The sequence below is a fragment of the Pleurodeles waltl genome, chromosome 9 (genome assembly GCF_031143425.1).
Source record: "Pleurodeles waltl isolate 20211129_DDA chromosome 9, aPleWal1.hap1.20221129, whole genome shotgun sequence".
NCBI lineage: Eukaryota > Metazoa > Chordata > Amphibia > Caudata > Salamandridae > Pleurodeles > Pleurodeles waltl.
In genome coordinates, this window is record NC_090448.1 from 465,393,214 (window position 1) to 465,409,120 (window position 15,907).

General features: G+C 40.6%; 1 protein-coding gene across 2 annotated transcripts in view; it reads right to left on the reverse strand.

Annotated features, from left to right (window-relative positions):
* The window catches only part of EXOC3L4 (exocyst complex component 3 like 4), a 584,807-nt gene that overhangs the window by 69,851 nt on the left and 499,049 nt on the right, over nucleotides 1-15,907 (reverse strand). The gene's annotated exons all lie outside the window — the stretch shown is intronic.

The window sequence follows — 15,907 nt, forward strand, 5'->3', positions numbered from 1 at the left end:
GGACACTGCCATGGCAGTTGACAAGCTAGAAAAAGCTTGACTGTCCTTTAAGAAGAAACCTTCAGGCGATTACATTTGTATCTGATTAACAAGGCCTCTTTTTGTTTACCTTTTCATGACCTTAACCGCTTTAGTGCGTGCGTCGGCCACTGGCTGACGCCCACACTACCTCCCTGGTGAGGGTCACGACCAGTAGCCGACACCAGAAAGGGGGTTCCTCCCACACCGCCCCTTTGTGACGTCCTCACCATCTGTTTTCTCCATCGGAACAGAAAACAGCCCCAAACGGCCTTCCCGACATTCGGGAAGGCCTTGTTTGAAAGGGGAGATTCTCCCCTTTCAAACAAGGCCTTCCTGAATGGGTTTCCTGGCCCTTGATCGCTGCACCGCCCCACTAGACACCAGGGATTTCACCCCCGGGGGCATATTTGTTTTTTAAAGGTAGGTTTTCCCCTGGGGGGAACGACTGCACCCCCCCAGGGGTGTACAAAATGATTATTATTATTTTGTTTTTTAAAAACAAAATGAAATGGGCAGGGGATCGCCCGTGGTCAGGACGAACCCCTGTTGGGGGAAATCATTTTTTTTAACAGCTGTATGACTTCCCTGGGGGCCACTACGGCCCCCAAGGAAACCATACAGCTGTTAAAAAAAAAATATCTATATATATATATATATATATATATATATATATAGATAGATCTATATATAGATAGATATATCTATATGTATAGATTTGTCCATATATATATATATATATATATATATAGATAGATATATATATAGATATATCTGTCTATATAGATAGATATATCTACATGTATAGATGTGTCTATAGATATATATATATGTATATATATATATATATATAAATATCCAGAAGAATGGTGTATTTAAATCGCACACCAAGGGCTGCACATCATTCAATACCAGCTGGTAAAATACTCAGAAAACCACTTATTCTCGATAGGTTCATCGGCTGCTGTTTATTGAAAAAAGATTAGATTGCAGGTAAATCACACCAGCAAAAGTTGGTACAACAAGCACAAAAAAAACGGTCGACAATGTGCTCACCATTCAAAAGACACACACGCTGTCCCAATCAAATGTCTACGCGTTTCGGCCGAAGCCTTCAACAGGACATTGGCAGACATTTTACACTCAACTATTTAAACCATATAGTCCTTCTTTGATGTTCATTGCATAGCTCAAGAGAGGTGCAAATGGAGCGGCCATTTTATAACGTCACAATTTTAACTTAAAAATAAGAAACTCCTAATCCTGTGCATGTTTTGAAATAAACTATGAACTAAAAATGTGACATTATATATTTCTCTCCTATTATAATACATTATCACAAATATAGTCTGGTCACCTGTGAACACTAAAAAATTAATTAATTGTAATCACAGTCTACAATTCTTAAATACAAAACAAATCCCATGTATGCTGTTTTTTTCTCTCTCTTCTCTTTCTCAATTATCATTTTTCCTTTTTCCTTTTACTCTTAATGTCCACATATTACCCACTTATAACTAATAATTTTAATTTTGATTTTGATTTCAGTTTTAATTTTAAAGGCCTAATATATAAATGCAATTAATTAATAATATAAATATATAAATATATATAAATATATGTACTGCCAATTGATTGCAATACATCCACTTCATATAAAGGCTATAAATAGATGACAAATGATGACAAATAAATAGAGTAAATTCAGTCAATTCTGAAAATGCAAAATAAGATACAGGTAAAAGCGATTTCAACGTGGAATAAATAAATAAATAAATGGATATTCATCATCATAATTCATTAAATAAGTCATAGTCCTATAAATTAATATATTCTAAAAGGAATCTGAAGAGATTAATTAATAGATCCATATCATAGGTCAAATTGTTATTGATTAGGAAATTATAAATAGACCCCACAAATTAAGCAACAGGAGAATGTATATGTGCGCTGCTATCCTCCCCAAGGACCTATGCAACAGTATAGGAATAAAATAGATGAGTATAACACCCTAAAAGTGAATAAATTATTAGTAAAAAATTATTACCAAAATACACTAAGTATCAATCCGGCAAATGCTACTACTAATAGTAATAACAATAATGGTAAAATCAATCAGTAAGGATCCTAACAAGACACAATATTCTAAAAAAGTCATCAATTTCATTTCATGTTTTCTATTGGACAAAATCTATGTGTGAGAAAATGTAAAAAAATGTGTAAAAAAATGTATGTATATCTCTGTATGGGAAAATCTAAAAACTTACAGATGTACATGAAGCTCTGCGTCCAAGTTGTGACCCCAAGGGTGTTCTGTACCTAAAAGTAAAATAGTTTTGGACTCCATTTGTCTCAAATGTGCAATTCTATTGCCTCCTCGGGGATGGACCGCAATGGTTTTAACACCATAAAATGCTAGGGAACTACAGTTACCTTCATGTACATCCCAAAAGTGTTTAGCTAAAGGATAGGATGGATCATGATTCTTAATGGCTCTGAGATGTTGCAGGAACCTGATTTTCAGTTTGTGAATGGTACTGCCCACATATTTCTTGCGACACCCACATTCAATGATATATACAACGTATTCAGTTTCGCATGTGATACGTTCAGTTATGTCACAAATTTTTCCTTCGAACGTGGTGTATGTCTGAGTATTCTGTGCATACAAACATGATTTGCAATGTCCACATTTCCAAAAGCCCAAGCTTTTTTTGGCCAACCATGACATATTAGTTTTGGGACTCTGAAATAGGCTTCTGGTAAGATGGTTACCCAAAGATTGAGTTTTGCGATATGTGGTACATGGATGTGGACCTATACTGTCCTTGATGGCAGAATCATGTCTCAAAACATGCCAATTTTTCTGTATGATATTATTTAAATGTGAATGTTGAGAATTAAACTCTAAGAATAGTCTAGGTGATGATACCTTATTGTGATCTTGATTATGAATATTATCAGGCTTGAAAAGCAATTTTTCTCGAGACATATTCAAAACCCTCAAGTGTGCATCTTTAAGGATCTTCAAAGGATATCCTCTCTCTAAGAATCTCTGTGTCATCGTCATGATTTCAATCTTGAAGCATTCATCATTAGAACAGATTCTACGGGCCCGTAGAAATTGACTGTATGGAATACTCCATTTCAAAGCTTTTGGATGACCACTATTGCCATGCAAGATTGAATTACAGGCTGTTGGTTTACGAAAAATAGTTGTCTGTAAGACATCTTTTTCAATAGAGATCTGGACATCAAGAAATTCTATAGTTTGTGCACTATATTTCAAGTCTAAGTGAATGTTCAGCTCATTGTTGTTCAAGATATCAACATATTGTTTGAGAGAAATCTCGTCACCATCCCAGATAAGAAAGAGATCATCAATATATCTGACCCATAGTATCACTTGTTCCATGTATTTGCCATTAGAGTCAGACCAAGCTATCTCCTTTTCCCACCAGCCCATGTAAAGGTTGGCATACGTGGGAGCAAATGAAGCTCCCATTGCAGTCCCTTGTTTCTGCAAGTAATGTTGATTGTCAAATAGAAAGGCGTTGTGGGTGAGGCAAAATCTTAACATGCTAATTAGCATGTTAGTATGTTGAAGAAATTCAATTTTACGAGTGCCCAAGAAGTGACAACATGCTTGAATGCCAAATTCATGCTTAATGGAAGTGTATAATGCAGTCACATCCATGGTTACCAATAGATAGTTGGGTTGCCATGGAACATTATGAATCTTAGCAAGAAAGTCATTGGTGTCTCGAAGATAAGACGGCAATTCGGTGACAAAAGGACATAGGAAAAGGTCCAAGAAACGGGAGGTATTTTCTAATAGGGATGAGTTCATACTCACAATAGGTCGACCAGGGGGATGTTTTGTATTTTTATGGATCTTTGGTAGAAAGTAAATACAAGGGATTCTAGGAAACAAGACTTTGAGATAAGAATATTCATTTTGGTCAATTAGCCCTTTAGTGTGCCAGCTATCAAGCATCTCCCAGTAGATGGTTTGATATTCATTAGTGGGATTAATGGTTAGTTTTTGATAATGTTGTTTATTGGAAAGTTGATGATTAGCTTCCTTCATATAGCTATTAATATCCATAATAACAATATTCCCTCCTTTATCGGAGGGTTTGATGATAATGGTGTTATTGGATTTGAGCTCATTTAGATCTTTCCAATCTGTGGCTGAGAAATTCACTCTTTGGGCTTTTTTCATTTTAACCCTTTTCCAATCATTCCGAAACCGATCAACGTCATCAACTACCAATTCATAGAACAAATCAATCATGTTACCAGTCGGTAATTGGGGATTAAATCTGCTGGAGGGCTTAAGCCTGCTGGCCACGGTCTTGTTAGTAACAAATCCCATGTCAATCAAAATGTTGTTCTCTTCACCTGTATCATTGCTGACATCATCCAAACAACCCAACCTGCCAATTTCTACTAAATCAGGAGCTTCATTGACATGAAAACCAGATAAAGTGTCTACATTAATGTTGGAACAAGATGTAGTGGCCTGTGTTGTCTTGGAAAAATATTTCAACAGCCGCAACTTACGTGTATATTTATACAATTCTATTCTGGTGTCAACATAATCCCAATGATTGTCAGGACAAAAACTTAATCCTAAATTTAGAATTCGCTCCTGATTAGAGGTGAGCTGTACTTTAGAGATATTTACAATGATATTGGAATTGTCAGATCGAAAGGTCCTCTCTAGTCTTGATATTTGTGATTTCTGCCTCTTCCCCCTCCGCGTCTTGAACCTCCTCTACTTCGTCCTCGACTTCTGTTTGATTGTGGCGTGATTGATCGTAGTAGTCTCATTTCCCCGTGAAAATCCAATTTATTGGCAGAAGCTTCGTCAGCTGATGAGCTCAAATCCGAGCTGTCTTCTGCTGTATTGGTTGTTATATTGGGACTGTCCATCATCATAACTTTGTCTTGTGCTCTGAGTGTGTTGTATTTACGAGCAAATGTATAAATTCTACCTATTTCATAATCTTTCTTGTCTCTATTGAATTTAGAGGCCTTGCGGAGCTTGATTTCATCTTCTTTTTTGGTTATACGTTCTTCCATCTTCATTAACAATTGTTGTATTTCTGAGGAGGTCCCCATTTTTTCTAGTTCTTTAGTAAGAAGTTCAATTTTATGGGTTTGTTCTTCCATACGACGTTTTGATTGAATAATCAAAGTGTCCATCAATTTGACTGAGCATTCAGATGTATGCGCTCTCCATTGTTCTAGAAGATCGGGATCTATATCACCCAGGGTAGGCAATATTAGAATTCTGAGACCTCGTGGCACACGACCATTTTGTATATATTTGGTCAATGAGGTCATTTCCCACCATTTTTTTAATTCTAAAATTCTTGCCTTTTCTAGTTCAGAAATAATGGTGGTTGCTGTACGTGTAGATAAGTCCGCAGGCATTGAGGTTCCAGAAACATTATCAAATAGAGTAGTGGCAGCTTGTTCCCACAGGGCTTTCCGATTCGCCATAGTGCATTAAACAATTCAAAAACTGAAAAATGAGTCCAAAAAATTGAAAAAATTGAAAAAACTGTCGTCTATTCAGAATCAGTCCCAATACAGAGTTCCAGATAAAAAATAAAAAAAAACGAAGAAGAAGGAAAAATCAACCGCTTCATTCAAAAATTAGAATCCAAAACAAAAATAAATAGTTCAACCAAACTCAAATGCCGGACCGTTACTATAGGGACAGCGTGTGTGAAAAGTTCAAAGAAACACAAAGCACGCCGATGTATGTCAGTGGTTCGTATTTCGCAGCACTGGTTACACAGAAAAAATCTGTGCAATATGACACAGTTCAAATGAATGATTCGGATGTACAACTATACTAGTCTATCCGAGTCGAGCGTCGTAATACATCCAATAAATGAATCTCGGCTACCCCCGGCACCAATCCTCCTTACCTCCAAGGGGGAAAGATTTGCTACGATGGCAACAGCAATCTCTACGGGGGAGCTACAATGTATCCAAGCGACGCGGTGCAGCGTGAAAAATCCTCCTTTGAAAGCAAGTCTGGTAACGTTGTATCACGCGCACTCCAAGCGGCGTGCTAGCCCTACCGCGAACCAGACATAACGCGGAACAAAAATATCCAGAAGAATGGTGTATTTAAATCGCACACCAAGGGCTGCACATCATTCAATACCAGCTGGTAAAATACTCAGAAAACCACTTATTCTCGATAGGTTCATCGGCTGCTGTTTATTGAAAAAAGATTAGATTGCAGGTAAATCACACCAGCAAAAGTTGGTACAACAAGCACAAAAAAAACGGTCGACAATGTGCTCACCATTCAAAAGACACACACGCTGTCCCAACCAAATGTCTACGCGTTTCGGCCGAAGCCTTCAACAGGACATTGGCAGACATTTTACACTCAACTATTTAAACCATATAGTCCTTCTTTGATGTTCATTGCATAGCTCAAGAGAGGTGCAAATGGAGCGGCCATTTTATAACGTCACAATTTTAACTTAAAAATAAGAAACTCCTAATCCTGTGCATGTTTTGAAATAAACTATGAACTAAAAATGTGACATTATATATTTCTCTCATATTATAATACATTATCACAAATATAGTCTGGTCACCTGTGAACACTAAAAAATTAATTAATTGTAATCACAGTCTACAATTCTTAAATACAAAACAAATCCCATGTATGCTGTTTTTTTCTCTCTCTTCTCTTTCTCAATTATCATTTTTCCTTTTTCCTTTTACTCTTAATGTCCACATATTACCCACTTATACCTAATAATTTTAATTTTGATTTCAGTTTTAATTTTAAAGGCCTAATATATAAATGCAATTAATTAATAATATAAATATATAAATATATATAAATATATGTACTGCCAATTGATTGCAATACATCCACTTCATATAAAGGCTATAAATAGATGACAAATGATGACAAATAAATAGAGTAAATTCAGTCAATTCTGAAAATGCAAAATAAGATAGAGGTAAAAGCGATTTCAACGTGGAATAAATAAATAAATAAATGGATATTCATCATCATAATTCATTAAATAAGTCATAGTCCTATAAATTAATATATTCTAAAAGGAATCTGAAGAGATTAATTAATAGATTGTTTTTTAAAGGTAGGTTTTCCCCTGGGGGGAACGACTGCACCCCCCCAGGGGTGTACAAAATGATTATTATTATTTTGTTTTTTAAAAACAAAATGAAATGGGCAGGGGATCGCCCGTGGTCAGGACGAACCCCTGTTGGGGGAAATCATTTTTTTTAACAGCTGTATGACTTCCCTGGGGGCCACTACGGCCCCCAAGGAAACCATACAGCTGTTAAAAAAAAAATATCTATATATATATATATATATATATATATATATATATAGATAGATCTATATATAGATAGATATATCTATATGTATAGATTTGTCCATATATATATATATATATATATATAGATATATATATATATAGATATATCTGTCTATATAGATAGATATATCTACATGTATAGATGTGTCTATAGATATATATATATGTATATATATATATATATATATAGAGAGAGAGAGAGAGAGCTCAATCACTTTTGTCAACGTGTGTGGTTTCCCTGGGGGCAGCGACCGGCCCGCAGGAAAACCACACCCAAGTATAAAAGTGATTTCAATATATATATATATATATATATATATATATATATATATATATATTCGCCACCAGGCACCTGCGTTTTTGGTCCTCGGTTCGGCGGCTATATAGGGAAACATACCAAACCAAGACATTTCTGGAAACTAGACATCTGGGGGAGTCCACAGAGGTGTGACTTGTATGGATTCCCCAATGTTTTCTTTCCCCGAATGCCCTGTAAAGCTGAAATGTTGAATACAAACTCTATTTGTTCTTGCATTTCTGTCACACAAAATACAGGAATAGGCTGGGATCCACAAAATTCCTTCCACCCAGTGTTTCCCCACCTGTCCTGATAAAAACGCTACCGCACTTGAGTGCCTGTACCTAGTGCCTGTGTCAGGAATGGATCACCCCAGGGTCAACGGTTGCCCTCATGTAAGTACCAACATTGACTGATGTGTGATCTATTCCTGTCGCGGGCACTAGGCATACCCACGCAAGTGAGGTACCATTTTTATCGGGAGACTTGGGGGAATGCTGAGTGGAAGGAAATTTGTGGCTCCTCTCAGATTCCAGAACTTTCTATCACCAAAATGTGAGGGAAAGGTGTTTTTTTTGCCAAATATTGAGGTTTGCAAAGGATTCTGGGTAAAAGAACCTGGTGAGAGCCCCATAAGTCACCCCATCTTGGATTCCCCTAGGTGTCTAGTTTTCAAAAATGCACGTTTGGTAGGTTTCCCTAGGTGCCGGCTGAGCTAGAGGCCAAAATCCACAGCTAGGCACTTTACAAAAAAGAGCTGTTTTCTTTGGGAAAATGTGATGTGCCCACGTTGTGTTCTGGGGCATTTCCTGTAACAGGCATTAGGCCTACCTACACAAGTGAGTTACCATTGTTATCGGGAGTGTTGGGGGAACACTGGGTGGAAGGGAATGTGTGGCTCCTCTCAGATTCCAGAACTTTCAGTCACCGAAATGTGAGGATAAAGTGTTTTTTTTGCCAAATGTTGAGGTTTGCAAAGGATTCTGGGTAACAGAACCTGGTGCGAGCTCCATAAGTCACCCCATCTTGGATTCCCCTAGGTGTCAAGTTTTCAAAAATGCACAGGTTTGGTAGGTTTCCTTAGGTGACGGCTGAGCTAGAGGCCAAAATCCACAGCTGTGCACTATGCAAAAAAACTGCTCTGTTTCCTTTGGGAAAATGTGATGTGTCCATGTTGAGTTTTGGGCATATCCTGTCGCAGGCATTAGGCCTACCCACACAAGTGAGGTACCATTTTTATCGGGAGACTTGGGGGAACGCTGGGTGGAAGGAAATTTGTGGCTCTTCCCAGATTCCAGAACTTTCTGTCACCGAAATGTGGGGAAAAGGTGCTTTTTGGCCCAATATTGAGGTTTGCAAAGGATTCTGGGTAACAGAACCTGGTGAAAGCCCCACAAGTCACACCATCTTCGATTCCCCTAGGTGTCTGTTTTCAAAAATGCACAGGTTTGGTAGGTTTCCTTAGGTGGCGGCTGAGCTAGAGGGCAAAATCCACAGCTAGGCACTTTGCAAAAAACAGCTCTGTTTTCTTTGGGAAAATGTTTATGTGTCCACGTTGTGTTTTGGGGCATTTCCTGTAACAGGCATTAGGCCTACCAACACAAGTGAGTTACCATTTTTATAGGAAGTGTTGGGGGAACACTGGGTGGAAGGAAATGTGTGGCTCCTCTCAGATTCCAGAACTTTCTGTCACCGAAATGTGAGGAAAAAGTTATTTGTTTTGCAAAATATTGAGGTTTGCAAAGGATTATGGATAACAGAACCTGGTGAGAGCCCAACATGTCACCCCATCTTTGATTCTCCTATGTGTCTAGTTTTAAAAATCGCACAGGCTTGGTAGGTTTCCTTCGGTGCCGGCTGAGCTAGAGGCCAAAATCCACAGCTAGGTACTTCCCAAAAAACACATCAGTTTTCAATGTAAAAATGTGATGTGTACATGTTACGTTTCCTGTTGCAGGCATTAGGCCTACACACGCAAGTGAGGTACCATTTAACCAAGTGTTATTGCCCCTTGTCTTTCTCTACATTTTTTCCCACCAAATGTAAGCCACTGTGTAAAAATGATGTCTATTTCAGAAATGCCCTGTAATTTACATGCTAGTATGGGAACCCCGGAATTTAGAGATGTGCAAATAACCACTGCTTCTCAACACCTTATCTTGTGCCCATTTTGGAAATACAAAGGTTTTTTTTATACCTATTTTTCACTCTTTATATTTCAGCAAATGAGTTGCTATATACCCGGTATAGAATGAAAACCTATTGCAAGGTGCAGCTCATTTATTGGCTCTGGGTAACTAGGGATCTTGATGAACCTACAAGCCCTATATATCCCCACAACTAGAAGAGTCCAGCAGACGTAAAGGTATATTGATTTTAAAAAACTGACATTGTGGGAAAAAGTTACAGAGTAAAACATGGAGAAAAGTTGCTGCTTTTTTCACCTCAATTTCAATATTATTTTATTTCAGCTGTTATTTTCTGTAGGAAAACCTTGTAGAATCTACACAAATGACCCCTTGCTGAATTTAAAATGTTGGCTTTTTTTCATAAATGGTTAGCTTTCCAGGATCCAGCATTGGTTTCACACCCATTCCTGTCACTAACTGGAAGAAGGCTGAAAGCACATAAAATAGTGAAAATGGGGTGTGTCCCAGTAAAATGCCAAAATTGTGTTGAAAAATGTGGGTTTACTGATTCACATCTGCCTGTTCCTGAAAGCTGGGAAGATGGTGATTTTAGAACTGCAAACCCTTTGTTGATGCCATTATCAGGGAAAACATCACAAGCCTTCATCAACAGCCCTTTTTTCCCATCATTTTGAAAAAAACGAAATGTTTGCTGTATTTTGGCTAATTTCTTGGTCTCCTCAAGGGGAACCCACAAACTCTGGGTACCTTTAGAATGGCTAGGATGTTGGGAGAAAAAGGATGCAAATTTGGTGTGGAAAGCTTATGTGGACAAAAAGTTACAAAGACCTAAGTGCGAACTACCCCTAATTGCCAAAAAAGGGCTCATCACTGGAGGGTGAGGTGGTGGGAGGGCCCAGCAGCTAAGGGGTTAAAGAAGGCATTACATCATCTAAAATGAAAAGACTTTATTGATATTATCACGGTTCCTGTCTGGAGTATAACATCTCTGCTCTCTGAGTCTGTATCTCCGTTTTAAATAAACAGATGCATTCCTATTTCAATAATTAAGTTAAGTGCAGCTTGAAGGATGTTCAGTGAACTAATGCATACTTTTAAAAGAAAACGTGCCCATAGGGGATAGAATTTATGTAGGATATTCATGATCACAAACAAATACCTATTTACAGCTGACATTCGTGTAGCAATAGGGACAATTCATGCACTGGTCACCATTACATTAGGTGATGCCTGATAGGTTTCTCCTTAATTCTCTTCTTCGTTGTACCTCCTCTTCTCTTTCTAAGTGTACACTTCTCTGGCAAGACATTTCAGGAAATAAGAAAAGGCAGGGGATAGAGAGGTAAAGAGAACTGTACAATAAGAGGGGGGAAGCTGAGGGAGGAAGGAGATAGATAGTGATAAGGCAGGGAGCTAAGTTAGGGAGGAAAGGAGATAAGGTAAAGTGAGAAAAATGAGATAACCACAAGAAATGGCAAAAAGAGATAGAAAGTCAAAGGGGTAGGCAGATGAAGAGAGCTAGAATGATAGGTAAGGTTTTAGATTAGGGTAGAGCAGTAGAGTGGCAGTGCTAGAGGTAGGGAGGTGGAGGTGTGTGGTGTACACTAGTGGTTCCCAAACCTTTGATTCCTGAGGGCCCCACTGAATTACTATTGGAAGCAGGGGACCCACACGTAATTTGTACAGTTTAAATGTCAAACATTAGCACAGTAATTCACAAACAAGTACACACCAAATAAATACTCAAATTACTAAAGATTTAATTATTTTATATTGAAATAATATGCAGAAATCAAAAAGGTTTAATGGGAAGGTTGGCTCTGCAACTTGGCAACTAACTTCTAAATGTTTAGTTTTATTTAGGAAAGCTGAATCCTCAGGTCGGATTCTACATTTCCCAAGTGATTTTTTAGGTACATAAAATCTGAGAAAGCTTTTTCTCATAAATATGTGGTGAGGAAAGGAAGTAAAACCATAAGGGCCTCTCATCTCTCCGCAGCCTCTCTGTCACATGTAATTCATTTGTTTTATAGCACCTCTCTGTAGGAAGGTAGCCTCTTTCTAGCCTTGTTACCCCCAATTTTGGCCTGTTTGTGAGTGTATGTCAGGGTGTTTTTACTGTCTCACTGGGATCCTGCTAGCCAGGGCCCAGTGCTCATAGTAAAAACCCTATGTTGTCAGTATGTTTGATATGTGTCACTGGGATCCTGCTAGCCAGGACCCCAGTGCTCATACGTTTATGGCCTATATGTGTTCCCTGTGTGGTGCCTAACTGTATCACTGAGGCTCTGCTAGCCAGAACCTCAGTGTGTATGCTTTCTCTGCTTTTATAATTGTCACTGCAGGCTAGTGACTCATTTTACCAATTCTGTTTGGCACACTGGAACGCCCTTATAATTCCCTAGTATATGGTACCTAGGTACCCAGGGTATTGGGGTTCCAGGAGATCCCTATGGGCTGCAGCTTTTCATTTGCCACCCATAGGGAGCTCAGACAATTCTTACACAGGACTGCCACAGCAGCCTGAGTCAAATAACGTCCACGTTATTTCACAGCCATTTTACACTGCACTTAAGTAACTTATAAGTCACCTATATGTCTAACCCTCACTTAGTGAAGGTTAGGTGCAAAGTTACTTAGTGTGAGGGCACCCTGGCACTAGCCAAGGTGCCCCCACATTGTTCAGGGCAATTTCCCCAGACTTTGTGAGTGCGGGGACACCATCACACTTGTGCACACATATAGGTCAATACCTACATGAAGCGTCACCATGGTAACTCTGAACATAGCCATGTAACATGTCTAGGATCATGAAATTGTCCCCCCAATACCATTCTGGTATTGGGGGGACAATTCCGTGCATCCCCGGGTCTCCATCATAGAGCCCGGGTACTGCCAAACTAACTTTCCGGGGTTTTCACTGCAGCTACCACTGATGCCAACCTTCATACAGGTTTCTGCCCCCCTGGGCCTTGGCAGCCAAGTCCCAGGAAGGCAGAACAAAGGATTTCCTCTGAGAGAGAGTATAACACCCTCTCCCTTTGGAAATAGGTGTGAAGGGCCTCGGAGGAGTAGCCTCTCCTGGCCTCTGGAAATGCTTTGAAGGGCACAGATGGTGCCCTCCTTGCATAAGCCAGTCTACACCGTTTAGGGATCCCCCCAGCCCTGCACTGGCGCGAAACTGGACAAAGGAAAGGGGAGTGACACTCCCCTGACCAGCACCTCCCAGGTGAGGTGCCCAGAGCTCCTCCAGTGTGTCCCAGACCTCTGCCATCTTGGATGCAGAGGTGTGAGGGCACAATGGACAGCTCTGAGTGGCCAGTGCCAGCACGTGATGTCAGAGACTCCTCCTGATAGGTGCTTACCTTTCTCTGTAGCCAATCCTCCTCTGAGGGCTATTTAGGGTCTCTCCTGTGGGTATCTCACCAGATAACAAATGCAAGAGCTCACCAGAGTTCCTCTGCACTTCCCTCTTCGACTTCTGCCAAGGATTCGCCGCTGACTGCTCCAGGACGCCTGCATAACCGCAACAAAGTAGCAAGAAGACTTCCAGCAACATTGTAGCGCCTCATCTTGCCAGCTTTCTCGACTTTTTCCTGGTGGTGCATGCTCTGAGGGCTGTCTGCCTTCACCCTGCACTGGAAGCCAAGATGAAATCTCCCGTGGGTCGACGGAATCTTCCCCCCTGCCAACGCAGGCACCAAACTTCTGCATCACCGGTCCTCTGGGTCCCCTCTCATCCTGACGAGCGTGGTCCCTGGAACACAGGAGCTGGGTCCAACTATCTTCGACAGTCCAGTGGCCCTTCTGTCCAAATTTGGTGAAAGTAAGTCCTTGCCTCCACACGCCAGACAGTAATCCTGTGTACTGCATGAACAGCAGCTGCTCGGGCTTCTGTGCACTTTTCCAAGACTTCCTTTGCGCACAGCCTAGCCCAGGTCCGCAGCACTCCGTCCTGCATTGCCCAACTCGCTGAGTTGGACTCTGGCGTCGTGGGACCCTCTGTTGTTGTTCTGAGTTGACCGTCATCCTCAGATCTTCTAAGTGCCTGTTCAGGTACTTGTGCAGGCGCCACCTGCTTCTGCATGGGCTCTCCGTGTTGCTGAGTGCCCCCTCTGTCTCCTCCTCCAAGGGGCGACCTCCTGGTCCTTCCTAGGACCTAGCAGCCCCCAAAAACCCCAACCGAGACTCTTGCAGATAGCAAGGCTTGTTTGTGGTCTTTCTGAATGGAAACAACTCTGCATCCTTCAGCACGTCGTAGGACATCTTCTGACCAAAGGAGAAGTTCATGGCACCTTCCGTTATTGCAAAATCTTCGGCTTCTTCCACCCAGAGGCAGCCCTTTTGCACCTTCGTCCAAGGTTTAGTGGGCTCCTGCCCCCCCTGGACACTTGCGTGACTCTTGGACTTGGTCCTCTACTTTTACAGGTCCTCAGGTCAAGGAATCCATCTTCAGTGCTTTGCAGTCAGTTGTTGTCCTTGAAGAATCCCCTATCTCGACTATACTGTCTTTCTGGGGTAGTAGGGTAACTTTACTCCTACTTTTCAGGGTCTTGGGGTGGGGTATCTTGGACACCCTTAGTGTTTTCTTACACTCCCAGCGACCCTCTACACACTACACTAGGCCTGGGGTCCATTTGTGGTTCACATTCCACTTTTGGAGTATATGGTTTGTGTTGCCCCAAGGCCTATTGTCTCCTATTGCATTCTATTGTGTTCTACAGTGTTTGCACTACTTTTCAAACTGTTTACTTACCTGATTTGGTTTGTGTGTATATATGTTGTGTATATTACTAAGGGAGTATATCCTCTGAGATACTTTTGGCATATTGTCACTAAAATAAATTACCTTTATTTTTAGTAACTCTGAGTTTTGTGTTTTCTTATGATATAGTGCTGAGTGATATAAGTGGAATAGTAGGAGCTTTGCATGTCTCCTAGTTCAGCCTAAGCTGCTCTGCTATTGCTACCTTTATCAGCCTAAGCTGCTAGAACACCTCTAATCTACTAATAAGGGATAACTGGACCTGGCACAATATGTAAGTACCACAAGGTACCCACTATAAGCCAGGCCAGCCTTCTACGCTCTCATACCAGTTTAGGGTGTCAGAGCACTTTACAGGGCCTGAGCTGGCAGGAAGGCACTTCTCCTCTGGGACCTCTGACAGAAACATGTGCATGCTTTTATATATTACTTCCTTTGTGCAGAAGTTTTAGAAGCACTGCAAAGTTCCTTGTACATCCAGCAGCTTTGTGGCATAAATAAAAGCATCAAGATAACTCTAGTGATTAACACACCTGCTGGAGAGAGATGGGAGTTTTGTCATGTGGCAGTTTTGACTCATCTAAGGAAGCGCAGATGGTTAACATGCCTTCTGCAAAGAACGTGTATTGTGCAAAGAAAAGTATTTTATGTGCATAGCACAGTGGGTTACTGCTTTTGTCACAGAGATTCTTTTGTTACTGTGCAGTTCATAAGTCCCAGAGGAGAAGTGCCTTCCTGCCACCTCAGGCCTTCGGACCCCCTGAGAATATATCACAGACCAATGAGGGGCAGGGAAGCACAGGCTGGGAATCGCTGGTATACACCAATGGGTGAGGCAGAGTCAGCGAAAGAGAGAGGAAAGGCAGGAAAATAGGTCAGTTAGACAAAGGTAGACGCTGAAAGCTTAAGGTAGACAGGTGAACAGGTTGAGGTAAAATTAGAGAGAGGTGAAGGGTAGAATCAGAGGAGCGTAGAGAGAAAGAAAGTGCAATGGAGAAACATAGATGATAAAAGGAAAGAGAGGCAAAGTTGATACAGGGCAAGAGAGAGGAGAGTGAGAGAGAGAGAGAGAGAGAGAGAGAGAGAGAGAGAGTGGTGAAGGGATACAGTTGAGGTGCCGAATTGTATAGTATAGAGAGGGGTGAGGTAGAGAGGATGAGTTGAAACAGAGAAGGAGGTACAGAGACAGATGAGTGAGAAAGCACAGGTAGAAAGGAGTTAGATTACAGAGTCCGAGTAAAGGAGTTATATAGAGAGAAAGGTATGCTAGAAATGTTGCTATGGT